At 38.5% G+C, this 18,458-nt stretch overlaps 1 protein-coding gene across 1 annotated transcript in view; it reads left to right on the top strand.

The window, feature by feature from the left end:
* Window positions 1–2,477: 2,477 nt before the first annotated feature.
* SMIM14 (small integral membrane protein 14) overlaps window positions 2,478–18,458 on the top strand; it is a 69,801-nt gene continuing 53,820 nt past the window's right edge. Inside the window, exon 1 of the mRNA XM_067735749.1 lies at window positions 2,478–2,612. The gene's annotated coding sequence lies outside the window, so the exon portion shown is untranslated. The remainder of the gene's footprint in view (window positions 2,613–18,458) is intronic.

Raw genomic sequence — 18,458 nt, 5'->3', positions numbered from 1 at the left:
TTATATAGAGAATTACACACATACTTTTTCATTCTTCCATTGTTTGAAGTTTTGAAAGGTTGAACTTAGATCAGGGCAAAAACCCACATATGATTCTGTATCACTGTCTGAGTGTCAGAGCTGGGCCTTTCTATCTCTCATGAGATTGCAAGCAGATGTTGGGCAAGGAGTCATTGAATGCTTGTTTGGGGTTGCAGGATGAGCCCAATCAAGGTAGTTCACTCACATGGGGGTAAAGTGGTGAAGCTGTTGGTGGAGGCTTTTGTTCCTCTCCACATGGGCCTCTTTATACACAGGTATGCTTGAGTGGAGTTTCGTGGAGCCTAGCTTCCTCCAGAGCAAGCAATCCAAGAGAATGAAGTGGAAAGCTGCAATCAGTGCCTTTATGACCTAGCCTCAGAAGTCACACACCTTCAGCTGTATTCTACAGGTCAGAGTAGCCTTCATTCAAAGGGCTGGAGGAGTATATATTTCCAGAGTGGAGAATCACTGGGGGTTTTCTTGGAAGCTAGCTACCAAAGATCCTAACATCTTGATTTTCCTGTAATTTACTTTATAAAGCAAATACTGATAATTTTGCAATATTGTGTACCAGTCCAATTTTGCAGCATACTGTTCTTTTAAACACAGCTGTGTTTTCAAACACATATGTGTGCATGGGTGCACCCAAGTATTTGAGACTTTCTGTTCCACAATTAAGGTTCCACAGATTAAAGACCCTCTGTTACAAGGTCAGCCTATGAACTTCATTAGGGCACTAGATTCCACTTCAAACTCTGAAATTTGAGTAAACAGAGTTCAAGAGTGCAGAGTAACAGCCAAGTAGCTGGACTTCTATCTACCTGTAACCTGTTAATTAACTAGGAAACACTTTGAGTCTTACCAGAAATTTTCATTTTCTAGAAAATTTTACCTGCTTTAATTAAAAAGCTCTTCTCTTTGTTTACCTACCTTTATCTAGAACAGGATTTTCTAAGTCCATGTGGCATTTTATGAATATTTTATTTTAAAGGCACAGCAATTATTCCCACATAGGTTATTCTAAAAGAACTCAGGGCACAAGGAGACTTGGCAAAATAAGCAGCCAGACATCCCCAAAAGATTGTCCTCGGGTCTTGCCTCCAGCTTAGTCCCAGGTCCCCTCCCGGATGCCTGTTACCTCATATGCTCTAGAGCTGTTCTGTCTCATACGGTGGCCACTAGCCACACCCTACACTTGCAATATTGAAAGTCTGAATTGAGCCTTGCCCTAAGTGTAAAATACACACCCGATTTTGAAGATTTAATATGAGGTAAACATTAGTATGTCATTAATAATTTTTATATTGATTATATGTTGAAACTAATATTTTGGATAATTAGGTTAAATAAAGTGTACTATTAAAATTTTAAAAAAAGCTCTAGCAGATGATACTAATTTGCTGAAGGTGATTCAGCTAGTTGAGGTGATTAACCAAATACTGAGGTAGAAGGCCAGGTTAGATGAAAAGGTCAACTCAGAGTAAGGAAGACAGTTTCTTACAGCTAACCTTCACCTCTCCTGCAGGATAGGCAAATAGGCACCTTCGTGAAATCTGTTTGGAACTCACACTTTCATTTTACCACTAGTCCCTCTTTAAAGTCTGTCAATTCATGGACCCAAGAAAACAACAGAATAGCCCTAAGTTTTCCCAAATTGGGAAATCTCTTGGGTCCCAGTTGTTTAGCAGGGAAACTAAGAAGGTTAGAATGAGAGAGTAGGAAGCACCAACTTAGTTTACAAAGAAATGAGGTTCTTACACCACAAGTATTATCCTTATTTCAATCCCTAAGGTCAAAGCAACAAAGGTTTAAGCTGACTGCCTCCCAGTTCCCCACTATCTCTGGATCAGCCTTTAATACTCGTCTTGAACTGATTTTTAGTCAGCTTTCTGGATGCACTGTTAGGGAGGGTACAGGGGAATAACTGCCACGTTTGACGTACTGTTGTACATATAAGACTAAATCCTGATCCCCAATTTTCACCTGGGCCTGAGTGATCGAAAACAATCTCTACATGTCTCAGAAGACATCAACTTGCGCCCACGTCTACCAATACCCCCGCTATTCTAAAGACTCTGGCCGAGGAAAGCCATCAGCTTAGGCAAAGGGAGACACACTGCAGAGGACGTTGTCCACGACAGACGACACAGAGGACACACTGGCCACTTCAACAGACACGTGGCCTTCCCTCTCCACATCGGAACGGTCGGCTCCACCTCTCCCACCCGGAACTACAACCCCCGCGCTCCACGCCCGCACGAACCGCGTGACGCTCGCGCCCGCCCCGCCTACCCGGACCTACTGGGCAGGCGCAGGGCGCGCGCATGCTCGGCAGGCCGGCTGCTGGGGGCTTCGGGATGCTGCAATCTGTTGCGCCGCCGCCCGCGGAAGCCGGCAGATCCGGGTCTTGTGGCTAAGAGTGACGTGGTCAGTCGAATCAAAACAGAGGAGGGGAGGAAGCAGCGGCCAGGAGCGGCGGCGGCAGGGACGACCGGAGCAGCTGCTGTGTTCCGGAAGCTTCAGGCGGTCTTTCTGCCGAGGCTTGGTCCCGGCCCCCATCTTCCCCGCCCTATCGGTTGTTGTCTGGGCGGGTGAGTGTCTGCCCCTTCTCCCACCGCCGTTTGCCGGCCCACCTTCCCCTCACCCCGGTTTTTCCTGGTGGCTACTCAGGCTCTGGGGGACTGCGGCAGCTGTGGCAGAGCGGGGCTGCTTCTCGGGCTCGGTGCGTCCCCGGCTGGGCTGGCGACTCTGCACCTGGAGAAGCCCGCTGCTGCCGAGCCCGCGTCCCCCGGCGAAGAGCGAGGCGGAGAGCCTGAAATTTGGCTTTCTCTGCAGGAAACCAGAGTCGGAACTTGGCAGGGAAGTGGACGGTAGCCAGGGATGGTTTCATTTTTAGGGCAAGCAGTAAACTCGGGTGGAGGCGTATAATGGAGTAAAAAGAAGAGAGTCGTAGCTGGAAGGAAAACCCCACAAACCTTGAAATTCACACTATATAATTTACCTCTGTTACTCAGCCTTTGCCGGGTTTGATGAAGTCACTAGGATACCTCCTTTGTTGTGATTAATGAGACTAGAGAGCTGCCGTCCAGAAAGCGGGAGCTTTTAGCCCTTACTGTGTTGTGAATTTGAAGGATTCCATTTTTCTATTTGTTCAGTAAGTGGAACCAGAGCCGACAGTAAAGAGGTAGCACCCTTTATTGGAACAGATGAAGTGCGATAAACTGGTTACCAGAGTACCTGAAGTCTTATGTTGCCATTTAAAGCCAGTTTTCCAAAGTGGCTGTTTCTGTGTGTTTTTTAGCCAAGATGATGTTTGTTAGCCGTAGAGAATCAATAGGATGTTTTCAGTTGTCCTAGTTTGCAAAATCGAAGATGTGGCCTTAAGAGAATGTCTTGGCTTTGCAAAAAGTCGGATGAGCTTCCTGCACGTAATACCTGTGTTTAAAGAGATCTTCCAGTTTTTGTGTTATTGTTAGAAACCACTGGCAGCTGTACATAGAATAACTTGGATGGCGTAAGACCTTTCAGACGTAGTCTCGAGACCCTTAGGAGGCGTTCTCGCTGCCCAATCTGTGGAGCTTGCAGAAGGCTTGTGTTCCCTTCCACTTTAGATGACCGGCCACGCAGATTCCTCTAGTGTAGCTTGCTTCGAGCCCTGCCGCTCTCCGCACTTTTCCACCGCAGGAACGAGACCGGAAGACCAAACCTCCCTTTTGTCCTAACTTAGTTTTAAAAAAGAATATTTTTCCCCAGAGAACTCATTAATTGAGGTGTTTCTTTAGCAAACGGCAGGAAAGAAAAACAGAGCTATGTGCTAAATTGATTGTCACTTGTCAAATCCAGGTCTTAGGAATTTAGACTACTCCCTTGAAGGGTATGTCCTTGTGTGGCATAACATGGACCTCTTCCTAACAAATTTCTTCCTTCCTTGTGTGCAACTGGGATCTTTTTTTCTTAACACCACCGTTGGAATCCTGCTGATTTACACACAAACGAAATTATGTTTTCTTGAAGTTTTTTTTTTTTTACCTTTAATGCTAACCTATAACTGAATATTTTTGTTTATATGAAATAATTTGTGATAATTGGAGAAAATGTTGATTAAAGCAGATAAGCAAAAAAAAGAAGAAAATAAGTCATCAATATTCTTGCCATCCAGAGATCACCAGAATGTCAGTAGTGGTTTTATATCCTTCCAGACTTTTTTGCATTTATGTATTTTATACAAAAATGGTATCATACTGCATATGCTTTTCTGTAACCTGCTTTTCCACATAGTAGTACTTCATTTTTGAGTAACAAAGTTTACATTTTTGCAGATAGGGACTTGTAGACCTTAACTTCTAGGGAATATTCACTGTATGTTTGCCACACCATAATGATTAAAATCGTGCTTCTAAAAGATTTCCTTTCAAATCTCTTATGATGATATTGTAAGATTTATGAAATTAATATGCACTGTGTGACAAGGCTTTGCTTGTTTAACTCTTGAAAGAGCAGGCACAGAATAGCCTGAGATGACAATATGGAAGTTTAAAAAGTTTTTGTTCATTTAGTGATCTGATTCAGGTAAAGGTTTAGTTCTATTCCATAGCTGCTATATACTCCATATACTGACCTGCTGTCCAGGCTTCTGGGAGTAAGATCCTAAAAGATTTTACTTTACTTTACACACTTAATATTCTTTATTAACATTGAGTCTTGGATGTATGCCCATTTAGTCCAGTGCTTTATCAGTGGTGCCAAAAGAGAAGAAAGTTTCCCCTTCACCTCAATTTCAAAGGATAAGTACATACTACAAAGTATCCTAAACATAGGATAATAACGTATTGGGGTCTGTTAGTCATAAACTTAGCTAAATTTGCCTTAAATTATAGTGTTCAATATATATTCTGGATTTGTCCACTTCTTCCCATCCCTACTGCTACCACCTTTGCCAGCTAACCATCTCTCACCTGGCATACTGCAGCAACCTCCTGGTCTCCCTGCTTCCACTTTGGCTTTCCCCTTGCCACAGCCTAAGGGATCCTTTAAAATGTAAATCAGATTGTGTCACGCCTCTGTTGAAAAGCCTCTCATCACGTTTGGAATGAAATCCAAACTCTACCAAGGTTTGCCAGGCAGTACATGTTTTGGCACTGCCTTCCTCTCTTATCTTGTATCCGAATGCCTAGATTAGTACCCAGGAGCCTGGTCACGTGGCACTAGCATTGTCCTAGGAACTTGCCAGGCTTGTTCTTGCCTCAGGGCATTTGCATTTGCTGTACCGTGTGGATTAGATCTTTTCCCAGATCTTCCCATGGCTGATTCCATCGTGTTATTCAGGTCTCAGTTCAGCTTCTCCTTCACGGAGATTGCCCCCACAATTATCTCACCGTTCTCTCTTCTTTATTCCACCACTGTCTGGAATTTCATTATTTTTTGTATTCTGTCTCCTATACTAGAAGTTAAACTCTGGGAAGATGGGGACCTTGTCTGTCCTTTTCACTGCAAAGTAGGTGCTCAACGCATGTTGGTTGAATGAATAAACCTGAACACACCTGCATCACTCTTGAACGTACTGTCTATTTTAAACCAGTTCTTTCTATGGAAAACCCCTTATTTTCAGCTTCTTTTTGTAGGGCTGTACCTTGATTCTCCAACTTCAGTAGTTCCTGATGTTCGGGCCAGAGAACAGTCACATTCTACTTTAGACCTATGGAACTAATCCCTGGGAGGAATTGGTCCCAGGTATCTGAATTTTCAACAAGCCCTTTAGGTGATTTGAATGCTTGTCAAAGTTTGAGAATGTGTTAATATTTTAATGGCTTTTCTCTGGGAGATTTCTTCTTGCTCTATAGTAGTAATGATAGCTGTCATTTTGGGGAACACTTTGTGTCAGGTACTATGCTAAAAACTCTAAGCATGTTTTTCATTTAACTGTAGAGCAATTCAGATGTAGGCATTCCAGCTTCCACTTTACAAATGAAAGAACTGAGACATAGTAAGTAGCAGAAAGTTGGATTTGATCCCATGTCTGTTTTCTTAATCACTGTACCCTACTGCCTCTGAACTAGTGTTTAGAACTGTACACAGTACTTTGGTTTTGATAGGCCATGTTTTTGTTAAGGCCAAAGTAATGTTTTTTGTCCTGTTTCCAGTCGTGTCCTTAATGAAGTCCATTGTTCTGTTGGTCTTTTTGCCTGAGGTTGCATAGCTGGTAGATGACCTCAAGAAACATTCTGCAAAGGTCTTCTTGCTTTGTTGTATTGAATTTTCAGAGCCTACCAGGTTTAAAGTAAATTTGGATTATTTTCTCCTTCCTATGCATTACCTTGCATTCCACACCCCAGAAATCCATCTATCACTTTTTACCTGCTGGTATAGTCATTTGAATTCTTCCTACATTTTTTAAATTGATTTGGGTGTTTTAATATTTGGACAGCCATTGGATCATCATAAAGTGAATAGATTTCTCACTGCAAGACCTCTTTCCAAATGAGTAAAAAAAAAAAATTGATTGATGCATTAATTTCGAGCAGTTAATCCAGAGAAATACCAGTTGTCTTTACTCTCTTCCTAGTCTTGAAGCCTGACTAACTATGTTTATCTGTCGAAGCTCAGGTCATACATGACCTTTAGCAGAGCTCTATCCTAATCTACCTCAGGATTCTGTAAAGAGCCCTTTGTGGCTCCCATCACTTCACCTTCCATATTATCAGTAAATTGTCTGTGGCTCTCTGGCCTATTCGATTGGGAGGCCCATGAGGTCAGGGAGAACCAATTAAGCAATCAGTAGGCTTGCTGATGGAATAAATAAATGAAGAAAAATCACAACTTTACCTGTATCTGTGAAAAGCAGTACAATGCTAAAAGGAAGTACAGTATTTGTAATAATCTTTTCCCATATAATGTAATAAGACTTAGAACAAAAACTTCAATAAAAGACACTGAATTGTCTAAATTGATAATTAATAGTGATATATTAGTATACGAGTTGTAAAGACTTTGAAGAAAATTAAAGACTCCCGACTGTTACATTGTGGCTTACATTAGGATTTTTTTAAGATTGTAAAACTTCTTAGACAAATATTACTACAGGCTTGTGAGTAAAGGTATTCTTTTGGTGTGTGTTTATGTGCATATTCATATTTTGGCCCATACAAAAAGTGCTAATCATCTGAAATGGGTGGGCATATGTCAGTAGATCCTAACGTAGGTAAAGAAAAGCTTGGGCACTTAAAAGGCATTTTAAAAGAGGGCTGAAAATTATTTGAGTCTGAAATTTAAAAAATGTTACCTGTCTGAATATCAATAACAATGGCATTTACTATTCATGGAGTATATATGCCAGCCTCTTTACTTTCTTTACATACTTTATGTTTAGCTTACACATCGGCCTTCCAAGTCAGATATTGTTACCCCTAATTTACACTGGAGGAAACAGGCTCTGGTTAGGTAAGTTGCCCAAGGAAAAGCCACTGGGACTGTTGGGATTCAAACCCAATTTTCTTTGACCCAAAATTCATATACTTTGTATTACAACAGTGTTGACCAGTCTTTTTGTCTTACACAATCATGGAAGTTACAACAAGTAAACCTACTTGTTCTGGCTGTCAGAATATGCTAATAGAACTGCGATCATGAATTGTTTTGTTCTATTTAAGCCTAAATTGGATATGCATTTCTAGTAGTCCCTCTTTCTTTTTTTTTTTAAACACAAGACATGCTTGTTACTGAAAAGCTGCAAAGGATAGTAATATATAAAGCCAACAACAAAAGCTATAATCCTGTCATTCAGAAGTCATCTCTGTACATGTATTTCCTTCCAGTCTTTTTAAATTCATCTTTGGTACAAATGAGATGTAATACTCACATAAGCTTGTATTCTTTTTCGGGCGTTGTGGAGGGGGTTAACATAGTGAGCTCTTTACTGTGGCCTTAGAAGATTTCTAAACTTGATTTTAACTGGCTGCATTTTATAAGATATTTTGAATAAACTGGTTTACTCGAAGTTTTCATTTATGTTGGACATGAATGTAGTTTCCAGTTTTCACCATTATAAATAATGTGGTGAACCATGGCTTTAAATAGTCAACCAACCAGTCTAATTATTTAAAAAGTCATAATTGGGCTTCCCTGGTGGCGCAGCGGTTGAGAGTCCGCCTGCTGATGCAGGGGACGCGGGTTCGTGCCCCGGTCCGGGAAGATCCCACATGCCGCGGAGCGGCTGGGCCTGTGAGCCATGGCCGCTGAGCCTGCGCGTGCGGAGCCTGTGCTCCGCAGCGGGAGAGGCCACAACAGTGAGAGGCCCGCGTACCGCAAAAAAAAAAAAAAAGTCATAATTATGACATTTAAATGATTTGAAATGTGATTCAATCATAGTTCAGCAAGTATATATAGCATACATATACTTGTAATCCGAGAAAATTTACATGAGAGTTTTTAATAGAGGTTGCCTGTGAGAAGAGAGTACCTTTTACTTTTGCTTTTTTTTTTCAACTTTCTGTATTTGAATTTTAAAATTAAATGTGATTGCTTTCAAAATTAAAAAAAAATGTTTAACTCCTTGGAAAAGTGTATATTTTTCTATACTAAAACCAATTTTTAGGTGTGTAGTAGGGCTTATATTTTGTTTATAACATTTTAAACTTCATTGCTTTTGTTTTGAAGAAAGTTACCTTCTTATTATTTTCATATTGAATTTTCATTTCCTTTTTAAAATTTAGATTAAAGAACAGATGTGAGTCTCAGTTTTGTAAAAATACAGAATAAAGCTGGGTTTTGCTCGACTGCACTCATTGACAAGTATTACAGGTGCAGCACTTTCAAATTTTAACAGCTAATAAAGATGCTTCAAATCAAGTTAGGGATATAGTAAGCATCTTCTTCGTAAATGAAGACTTAGAGGACAGTGTTCTGGTTACTGTCTTGTTTTAACTTATACTTTTAAAAAACAGTAATTTTTTCCTATAGTATGTATTTTGTTACTTTGTACTCTGGGCAAAGGTAATATAGAAGAAACTGACTTGCTTGAAATTTACAAGACTTTTTTTTCTGTGGTGCTTACTCAAGTTTCATTTTTTTAAATAACATTGCTTTCTTTATCACAGAGGTTCTAAGCGTTTTTCCTGTCATCATGAATGGCATTGATGTGCATCTACGTGCAGATATGTCATCTAGGCTATAGCATGGGTGAGAGAAGCTGTGAGTTACCTGAGTTGGGAGAGTAGTAGCCATAACTCCTTTCTGCTTCCAAAAATCATATAGGCAAGGAAGTGAATGGGAGTGATAGTGAGGAAAAGTCTTGATTCTGCTCTAGCTTATTTGAATGGTGTAAATCATTCACAGATTTGTAACATCACTTGTGATATACCTCAGAATTTCAGAACATACTAGTATTTTGTAATACAGCTATTGAAAGCTGGTTTTTTAACATTTGTAAGTAATTTATATCCACTATGACTTGGGGTCACAGAATATGGAATTTTTATATCATCTGTTGAATTTTTCTGTTTCTTACTTATGAAACACAGCCTTTTTTCCTGAGTTTAAAAATTTTTATTCAGAATATGACTAAGTAGTACTCGAGTAGAAATTTCAGGAAATACTTTTAGAAGATGAAACTTTGGGTTAAGATATTAAGTATAAACAAAAATGATTCAGTTGGAAAGTTTTCCTTTGTTTGACCATTTATAATAAATTTTATCCCTGGATCTTGAGAGAATCTATGAGATTGTTTAAGAGCAAAGAACAGCTAGGGAAGGACAGGAAATTTGTAGGTGAGGGACCAAGGTTCAGAACAGAAGACTTCTTTCTTCCCTTTTCGCTTTTATGCAGAAGAGTGATAGCTGAGCCCCAGGAGAATACAAACACCCCAAAGCAGTATACAGAGAACCTGGGCTGAAGGTTGACGTTACATTTCAAATCTAAGGGCTTAAGAGTTACTGGCTCAGAGCATTTTACAGTTTATAAAGCACTCTTACAAATTCTCACTTGATGAACAGCCCTTTAAAATGAATAGTTTCAATTATCACTCTTGTTTTATAGATAATCTGAAGTCACAGAGAGGCTAATTTATCAATTTCTCAGTAGTGCCGTAACTTAAGTCATTTATCTGAGATATATTCTTTCTGCTATCCCATACTGTTTTTAGCAAGTGTTGCCTAAGGTGATTCCTAGAATACAATCAGATACAGGTAAGGGAAAAAAGGGTCGCAGAGGAAAGTAAAGGTAATGTCTAAGGTGTAGGAAAATAGGGTCACATTAATGGGGAATTTCCAGAAAAGTGGTGGCAGCCCTGGGGTGGACCTTTAACAGAGTCCTGTTCTGCAGAGACATCAAGGAATTAAGGAGGTAAGGAAATTCTAAATAATCTTGAAGAGTTCAGCTTTTAATAAACATGGGATAGAAGTTAAGTTGGTTAAGTAGTTCTCCTTTTGATCTTTCTCTAGAGAGATTATCACAGAAGTCATTTGTCTGTGATATTTATTTTGGCCATTAATTATATACTGGTATGTGATTATATTATTATATGAATGAATTATAATTAATAATTAACTTGATAGCAAGCTCTTGGAGGTGGGGCATGCCTTTTATTTCTTCTGTATCCTCCTCTGAACTCTTCTGCTAGTTACCTAGTCCCCTGGGGACTTGTTAGATATATCCTTTTCAGGAAAGGAGAAATGAGAGAAGACATGGGTTTGAAGCCCACCTCTACTGCGTGACTTTGGGTAAGTCACTGACTCTCTGGGCCTCAGTTCTTTCCTCTTTATTTTATTTTATTTATTTATTTATTTGCGGTACACGGGCCTCTCACTGTTGTGGCCTCTCCCGTTGCGGAGCACAGGGTCCGGACGCGCAGGCTTAGGGGCCATGGCTCACGGGCCTAGCTGCTCCGCGGCTTGTGGGATCTTCCCGGACCAGAGCACGAACCCGTGTCCCTTGCATCGGCAGGCGGACTCTCAACCACTGTGCCACCAGGGAAGCCCCGAGTTCTTTCCTCTTTAAATGAGTGGATGAGAACTGGTGCATCCCCAGAGTTTTAAGAGTAACACTTGTCAAGTTTTGGTTTGTTGAATATAAATAAAGACTTAGCATCCTCTAATCTGTACCTTATCTATACAGTGATATCTTGCACAGGCCTCCTGGTCATAATGACCTTGTTTCTTCTATACATTCCCATTCCCATTCTATGAAAAATGAACATTTTGTTGTCATTCTTTCTAGCGTGCTCTAGTCTCTTCCTTTGGAATAGTATTCCCCCAGAAAGAGTATCTATAAGTTTTTTGTTATCCTGTAAAAATGTTTTATGGTAAGATTTTCAGAGGTGGTTTGGAATAGTATTCCCCCAGAAAGAGTATCTATAAGTTTTTTGTTATCCTGTAAAAATGTTTTATGGTAAGATTTTCAGAGGTGGTTTTTATTGTAGTTTTCTCTTGTAAATAGCTAATTCTAGATGGGCCTGTTGATTTGAAAAAAATGTACAACGTAAGAGCTGTGAGATGAGTTTATTCAGTGTCTTACTGAAGACTGTAGCATGGGAGACAGCCTCTCAGGTAGCTCTGAGGAACCGTTCCAAGGAGGTGAGGGAGGAGCTGGTGTGTGTGTGTGTTTGTGCAGTCAAGTGAAAGGTTACTGCTAGTCGCAAGGATCAGATATCTTAATTTTAGTGCTTTTCTGTGCATGAGAAGATGCAAGAATCTGGGGTCATTGGAATTCTTCCTTAGATATGCATTTTTGATTATCTAGGGGCCCATAAATCCAAAACGCAGAATGCTTCATCCTAAATTCTTTCAGTGTGTACTTATAGGTCAGCAATGGTTGTGGCTAATGATTTGATCATTATAGAACTGAATGGTAGGCAACATTCTTTGTTTGCAAACAATATAGGGTCACCCTATTGGATCAATTTGGGAGTATTATAAGGAATTTGTTACTGTAATTGCTTGGCTATTAATGTGAATTTTAAAAATTTGTCATGATAGGGACTTCCCTGGTGGTGCAGTGGTTAAGAATCTGCCTGCCAATGCAGGGGACACGGGTTCGAGCCCTGGTCTGGGAAGATCCCACATGCCACGGAGCAACTAAGCCCATGTGCCACAACTACTGAGCCTGCGCTCTAGAGCCCACAGGCCACAACTACTGAGCCCACGCACCGCAACTACTGAAGCCCGCGTGCCTAGAGCCTGTGCTCCACAGCAAGAGAAGCCACCACAATGAGAAGCCCATGCACTGCAATGAAGAGTAGCCCCTTTTTGCTGCAGCTAGAGAAAGCCTGTGTGCAGCAACAAAGACCCAAAGCAGCTAAAAAAAAAATAAAAATTAAAAAAAAAGATAAAAATTTGTCATGATAGAATTCAGTAAGTCTTAACTCCTAAGCATAAAGAATTATGGTATTTAAGGTACATAATAGGGTTTATTTCAACATTTAATTTTTAAAAATGATTTTAACTTCCCAGGCATAGCTTTACCGTTTTTTAACAAATAACAGTTGACTGATTTGAACTTGAGTCTGCATCCTTTCCTTGCCCTCTTCGCATCAGAGAATCAGAGATGCAAATGTAGTTTAAGAGAAAAGTATGTCACTAGTAAGAAGTATTAGGAAGTTGGTTGATGGTTATCTCATTTCTGTACTGCTCTAAAGTTGTGTTTATAAGAGTGAAACAAATATACCTAGCATGATTGGTCATATCTGACAGATGTGGAATGAGTCTTGGTCAGGAATTTACATTGTGACTTCCTGTCCAAGATCTGGCTCATACTGGATGGATGTGTGATCATGGTCAAATTGCTAGCTTATCTGAACCTATTTTCCTCGTTTTAAAACGGATAATTTTCCTGCTTTGACTTTGTCGGAAGGGCTGTTGTTAAGATAAGAAAGTAGTTAGAAAGCTACAGGCAAATATAAACTATTATTAGGTATGGCTATGTTTGATTGAGATCCATTTCTGATAAAAAGAATAAAGCAAATGAATATGTTACAAAAAAGTATCGTATACGAGTGAATTTGAACACCTTATTGCATTGAGATGTTGAGTCGGTTGATAAAAGTAATCCCAACAACGAATTATAGCATATTAGTACATAGTACAGTAATGATAGTATTACTGAAATTGATAGGCAAATATTTTGTTCTCCCTGTTTAATATGCAAGGTAGCCAGAGTTTTGGGATAGCTCTGCTCATTTGGTTAATCAGTTTTCTAATTGGCTACTGGGTAAAAACTTGGTATCAGAAAGCTATTTATAGAAAAAAAATATTTTTTAGAGGTAATTACCCCTTTGATATAATTGGGAATAAGATTAAAAATAGCAAACTCAAGTGTAGTCTCCCTCAATGTCTGGGGGGCAGTTCCAGCAGTTTCTGGCACATATGTTTCACTTTCTTGGTTTTATAACTTTGGAGCTTTAATCAATAGCATTGACGCTTTTTAGATAAAAATGCATAGAATGCTTCTTCTGAGTTCCCCATTTCACTGACCAGCAATTCTATTTTCTGTCTTATAAAAACAAATTGCATGCATTCTAAATTATTACTCTGTATTTTGCCCTTGCTTTAAGATTTTTGTTTTTGATGTGGACCATTTTTAAACTCTTTATTAAATTTTGTTACAGTATTGCTTCTGTTTTATGTTTTGGTTTTTTGCCCGTGAGGCATGTGGGATTGTAGCTCCCCAACCAGGGATCGAACCCGCACCGCCCCCTGCACTGGAAGGCAAAGTCCTAACCACTGCATCACCAGGGAAGTCCCTGTTTTTAATTTTTAAATGGGATGAGTTTTGATACTGTTCTTGATCACTGTAAAGATTTGACTATTTGGAAGAGTGATTTTATCATAAATCACCTTCTTAAAATTACGGTAGAAAGATAGTTTTCATTCTCTGACCTTGAGTTAGGTTTGGTTATCCCTACTTTCTCAAGAAGAGCCCTATGTTTGCGTGGGGAGAAAGAAGAGTTTTTGTTTTGTTTGTCTATAAAAATGTATTTCTAAAAAACTTAGGTATGTTTGAAATTTTTGGTACTAAAAGGTCGAATAGTATCATGCATCCGTATGTACCCATCAACTGGCTTCAACAGTTATTCAGCTTATGGCTGTTTTATTTCATCCATACCTCCCCCTTTGGACGATTATTTTCAACTGGATTCCAGGCATAAAATCTCTTTTAACTGGAAATACATAGTGAGATCTCTCAGAGATAATGACTCTTTTCAGATGTGTCAATTGACTTTGTAATGTTAAAAAAAAATTAGTAATTCCTAAATAACATTTAATCCAGTCGGTGTTCAAAGTTCCTGGTTGTTTCACAATTGTCCTTTTGCTAGGTTAGTTTGAATCAGGGTTCAGACAAGGTCTCTACATGGCATTTGATTGTTAATCTCTTAAATTTCTTCAACTGTAAGCGTATCCCTGCCATCTCTTAAGAGTTTTATTTTTTTTTTTTACCACTTATTTATTGAAAAATCTGAGTTTTTCTTAGTTTTGCTGCATCCAACATTTTTCCTGATTTACAAGAGTTAATATATAATAATTATATGATATTGAAAGATAAAATATACAAAATGAAAACTAAAATCCTGTCACCCAGAGATACCCAATGATAGTTTTGGTATGTTTTCTTTCAACTTTTTTGAGTGTGTTTTTTTTTTTTTGTGGTTTTTTTTGCGGTACGCGGGCCTCTCACTGTTATGGCCTCTCCCGTTGCGAGCACAGGCTCCGGACGCGCAGGCTCAGGGGCCATGGCTCACGGGCCTAGCCGCTCCACGGCGTGTAGGATCTTCCCGGACCGGGGCACGAACCCGTGTCCCCTGCATCGGCAGGCGGACTCTCAACCACTGCGCCACCAGGGAAGACCCTGTGCTTTTTAAATATGTGCATGTGCTTTGCTTATTTTTATATCCTATTTAATATACTTTTGTGTCGTGTTTATTTCCCCATGTCATTATGAAAGAAAATGAAACATTTGACTGCATAATACTTCACAGTATGTGTCATAATTTAAATATTTCCTTTTAGCCAGAAATGTAGATTGTCCCAATTTTTCACTGTGATAAAGCTATGAGAACCATGTTAGTACATAAATCTTTGTATTTCAGATTTTTAATTTTTTTAAATTTTTTTGGTCGTGCTGCACGGCATGCGGGATCTTAGTTCCCTGACCAGGGATCGAACCCACACCCGCTGCCGTGAAAGTGTGAGTCTTAACCACTGGACTGCCAGGGAAGTCCCTCAGATTTTTTATAAATGAAAGAACCTTAGAAGTGGAGTTATTCACAGGACATGAACATTTTTTGACTTCTGGATTCGTATTGCCGTAAAAGTTATAGCTTGTGATCTCAAATGCAGTCTCCACTTTAAGAATCTGTTTGTATATGCTCCATGTTATTAAGATGTCTTTGCTTGTATTAATGGAATGTGTTTTTTTTTTAATTCTTTGGCTCTTTTAATTGTATTTGAGAATTTTTTTATGCACACATTTTTATGTTGTAAGTTTGTTGATATTTTTCATTGTGTGTATCTTTAGGAAATTCTTCCACTAGAGGCCAAATAAATATTCACCTAAATTGTCTTCTGGAATCACTGATGGGTGTTTTTTCCTTCTTAATTGCTAGCAGATTTTCCTAGGGACCATTTATTAAAATGTTGATCCCATCCTCATTTATTTGTAATTCAAGTTTTGATATATAAATATATATATGGTTGGTATGTTCAGAAAATTCTAGAAAAAAGAATTGATTTCCTATTTACTGGGTTGTAATATTATCTCTTATCTCTCTCCTCCCTCCACCCTCTTTTTTCTGCCTTCCAGCTATAGTATGTATCCAGATGTCTTTGATTCTGAATGTGCCTTGGGAAAAAACCTGAAAGAAAACTAGTCTCATCTTCATCTGTTTTCTTTTATTTTCCTTGTTTCATGTGTATTTTTAAAATGAATTTAAAAATGAATTCCCCCCCAAAAAAATTCCCATTTGCTTTTATTTTAAACTCAATTTACCAAACATTACCAAAACATTATACCAATATTAGTAGTTTGTGATATATACTCTGTTGTTTCAGTATTTTGATTCTCTTAATTGTTAAAGCTTCCACCAGAGAATGAGTAGAGGAAGGGAAAGGTAAAACATTGAAAACTGATTTTACAAAGAATGATTACCCAGATTTAGGGCAAAGGTTGACTTTAGAAGTATCCATTGTATGGTCTGTTTATATACTTGGTCATTTATCACTGATAATGGGATTTGGCTTATTTTGTAACACATTCACTTACAGAGTTTAGAATACCTTTTTGTATATATTAATTCTAACCAAGAAATTCAGTGATGATGGAAAGTCAGATAGAGGGTTAAAATAATTTAGCATGTTCAGTTCAAGAGAAAAATTGAAATGTAATTATTTGTCTCTAGAGCTAATGGTTCTTGTACGGGAAGAACAAGACGCTTACTCTAAGGTTATTCTTTTTAAAAGTTAATAGTTTTTGAGTAATTCAGAAGATACAAAGCAGTATACAGTGAAAAGTTTCTTTACTACTTCTGTCCCCTGAATGCTTAGGCTCTCTTCGAGAGGCAACCAGTTATATAATTATTTTTAATACTAAATTCTTTTTTTCCCCCTAAATTCTTATGGTTTTAAACCGTTCGCAAGCATCCATAGAAGAAAATTTATCTGTGAGTTATTAATGCAAGGAAGTTCGGCATCAACCTTCAGTATTTATTTTGGATAGAATCTTTTGTTTACATGTGTATGTAAATGTTTACATATACGTACAAATTTATGTACCCATATGTAAATATGTGATTTGATTTAAAAAGTAAAATATAGAAAATTAGGAAAACAAGAAGAAAAAACATCTGATAATCTTAACAGAACCAAGTATAATCGATTTAATGTAGAATACTTCTTCCCTAGGTTTAAATTCTAGACACATATTAATTTTACATACTTTTTTTCCCATAACTACAAGAATTTCACGTTGAGCATACTGGGTTTCTGACTCATTTCTTATGAAGGATATGAATTTCTTAGTTATATTGCTCTTGGAAGCTGGAGCAGGGAACTAACCCTTATTGAAGACAAGAGGAAATGAGAGGTTGGCAAGAGTAGGGAGGTTAAATAAGGGTACATATTTTTACAATTCAACCTTGAGAAAAATAAAGGAAAAATCAAGCTGCAGTATTTCTGGGTTCTTAGAACTGATTGCTCTTCTTTTTTTGATTTTTTTTTTTCTTTTAAGGGAGGATTGGATCTGAGATGTGTAGAGGATAAGCTGACGTTTTATTGTTTTGAATGCTTGCATGGAAAAACAGAAATGCCTAATACACAGTACTCTGCCTCTAATCAAAATTAATTTATAAATTTCTTGGTAGAATTTCTTTGAGGGCAATCCCCTAAAGTTTCTGGAGAACAATGAATGTTTGTGGAATTAGTAGTACATTACCCAGGACTTGGCGGTCCAGTGGTTAAGACTCCACTCTTCCACTGCAGAGGGCGCAGGTTCGATCCCTGGTCGGGGAACTATGATCCTGTATCCCATGTGGCATGGCTAAAACAAAAAAACAAAAAAACAAAAATAGTACATTACCCAGTATTACTAACTTAAGTAAAATGTCAGTGCTGATTTTTTTTTTTTTTTTTTTTTTTTTTGGCGTGCTGTGCTGCATGTGGGATCTTAGTTCCCCAAACTGGTGCCCCCTGCATTGGAAGCGCAGACTCTTAACCACTGGACCACCAGGGAAGTCCTAATCTATTTCTTTTTATCATTTATAAGGACTTTCCTAGGGTCACCTGGAAGTAGTGGTAGTCTGCTTTGTCTCCTCTGTTTTGTAGGCTTTCCTTGTTTTTTTTTTTTGTTGTTTTGTTTTTTTAATGTCCTTGACAGTTTTGAGGAGTATTTGGTTAGATATTTTGTAGAATTCCCCTCAATTTGGGTTTGATTTTTCTCATGATGAGATTTGGTATTATGGTTTTGGGGAAGAATACCACAGAGGTGAAGTGCCCTTCTCATCACATCATGTCAAAGGGTATGTGATATCAACATGACATATCAACATGATGTTTACCTTGATCTTTTGGTTAAGATAGGGTTTGCTAGGTTTCTCTACTATAAAGTTACCTTCTTCTGAATTCTGTTCTTTAGAAGTGGGTCACTAAGTCTAGTCCACGTTCAAGGGTGAGCGAGGGTTAAGCTTCACCTCCTAGAGGGTGATAAATCTACTAATATTAATTGGAATTCTATAAGGAAGATTTGTGCCTTTCCCTCCTTCTACTTTCCCCTCCCTCTGTGAGAGTATTTTAAAGCAAACCACAGATAACACACATCATTAATAAGAACGTTTTTATAGTTCTTGATACATATTGCCAAATCCCTGAAGGGTTGTAGATGTTAACTGTAGGACTAGCAATGTATGACTGAATTTTCATGGTACTTTTTTGGTGTTTTTCTTTTAGGTGAAAGTTTACATT

The sequence above is a fragment of the Pseudorca crassidens genome, chromosome 4 (genome assembly GCF_039906515.1).
Source record: "Pseudorca crassidens isolate mPseCra1 chromosome 4, mPseCra1.hap1, whole genome shotgun sequence".
Lineage (NCBI taxonomy): Eukaryota > Metazoa > Chordata > Mammalia > Artiodactyla > Delphinidae > Pseudorca > Pseudorca crassidens.
Note: the sequence above shows the minus strand (reverse complement) of the source record. Positions and strands in the feature narration are given on the sequence as shown.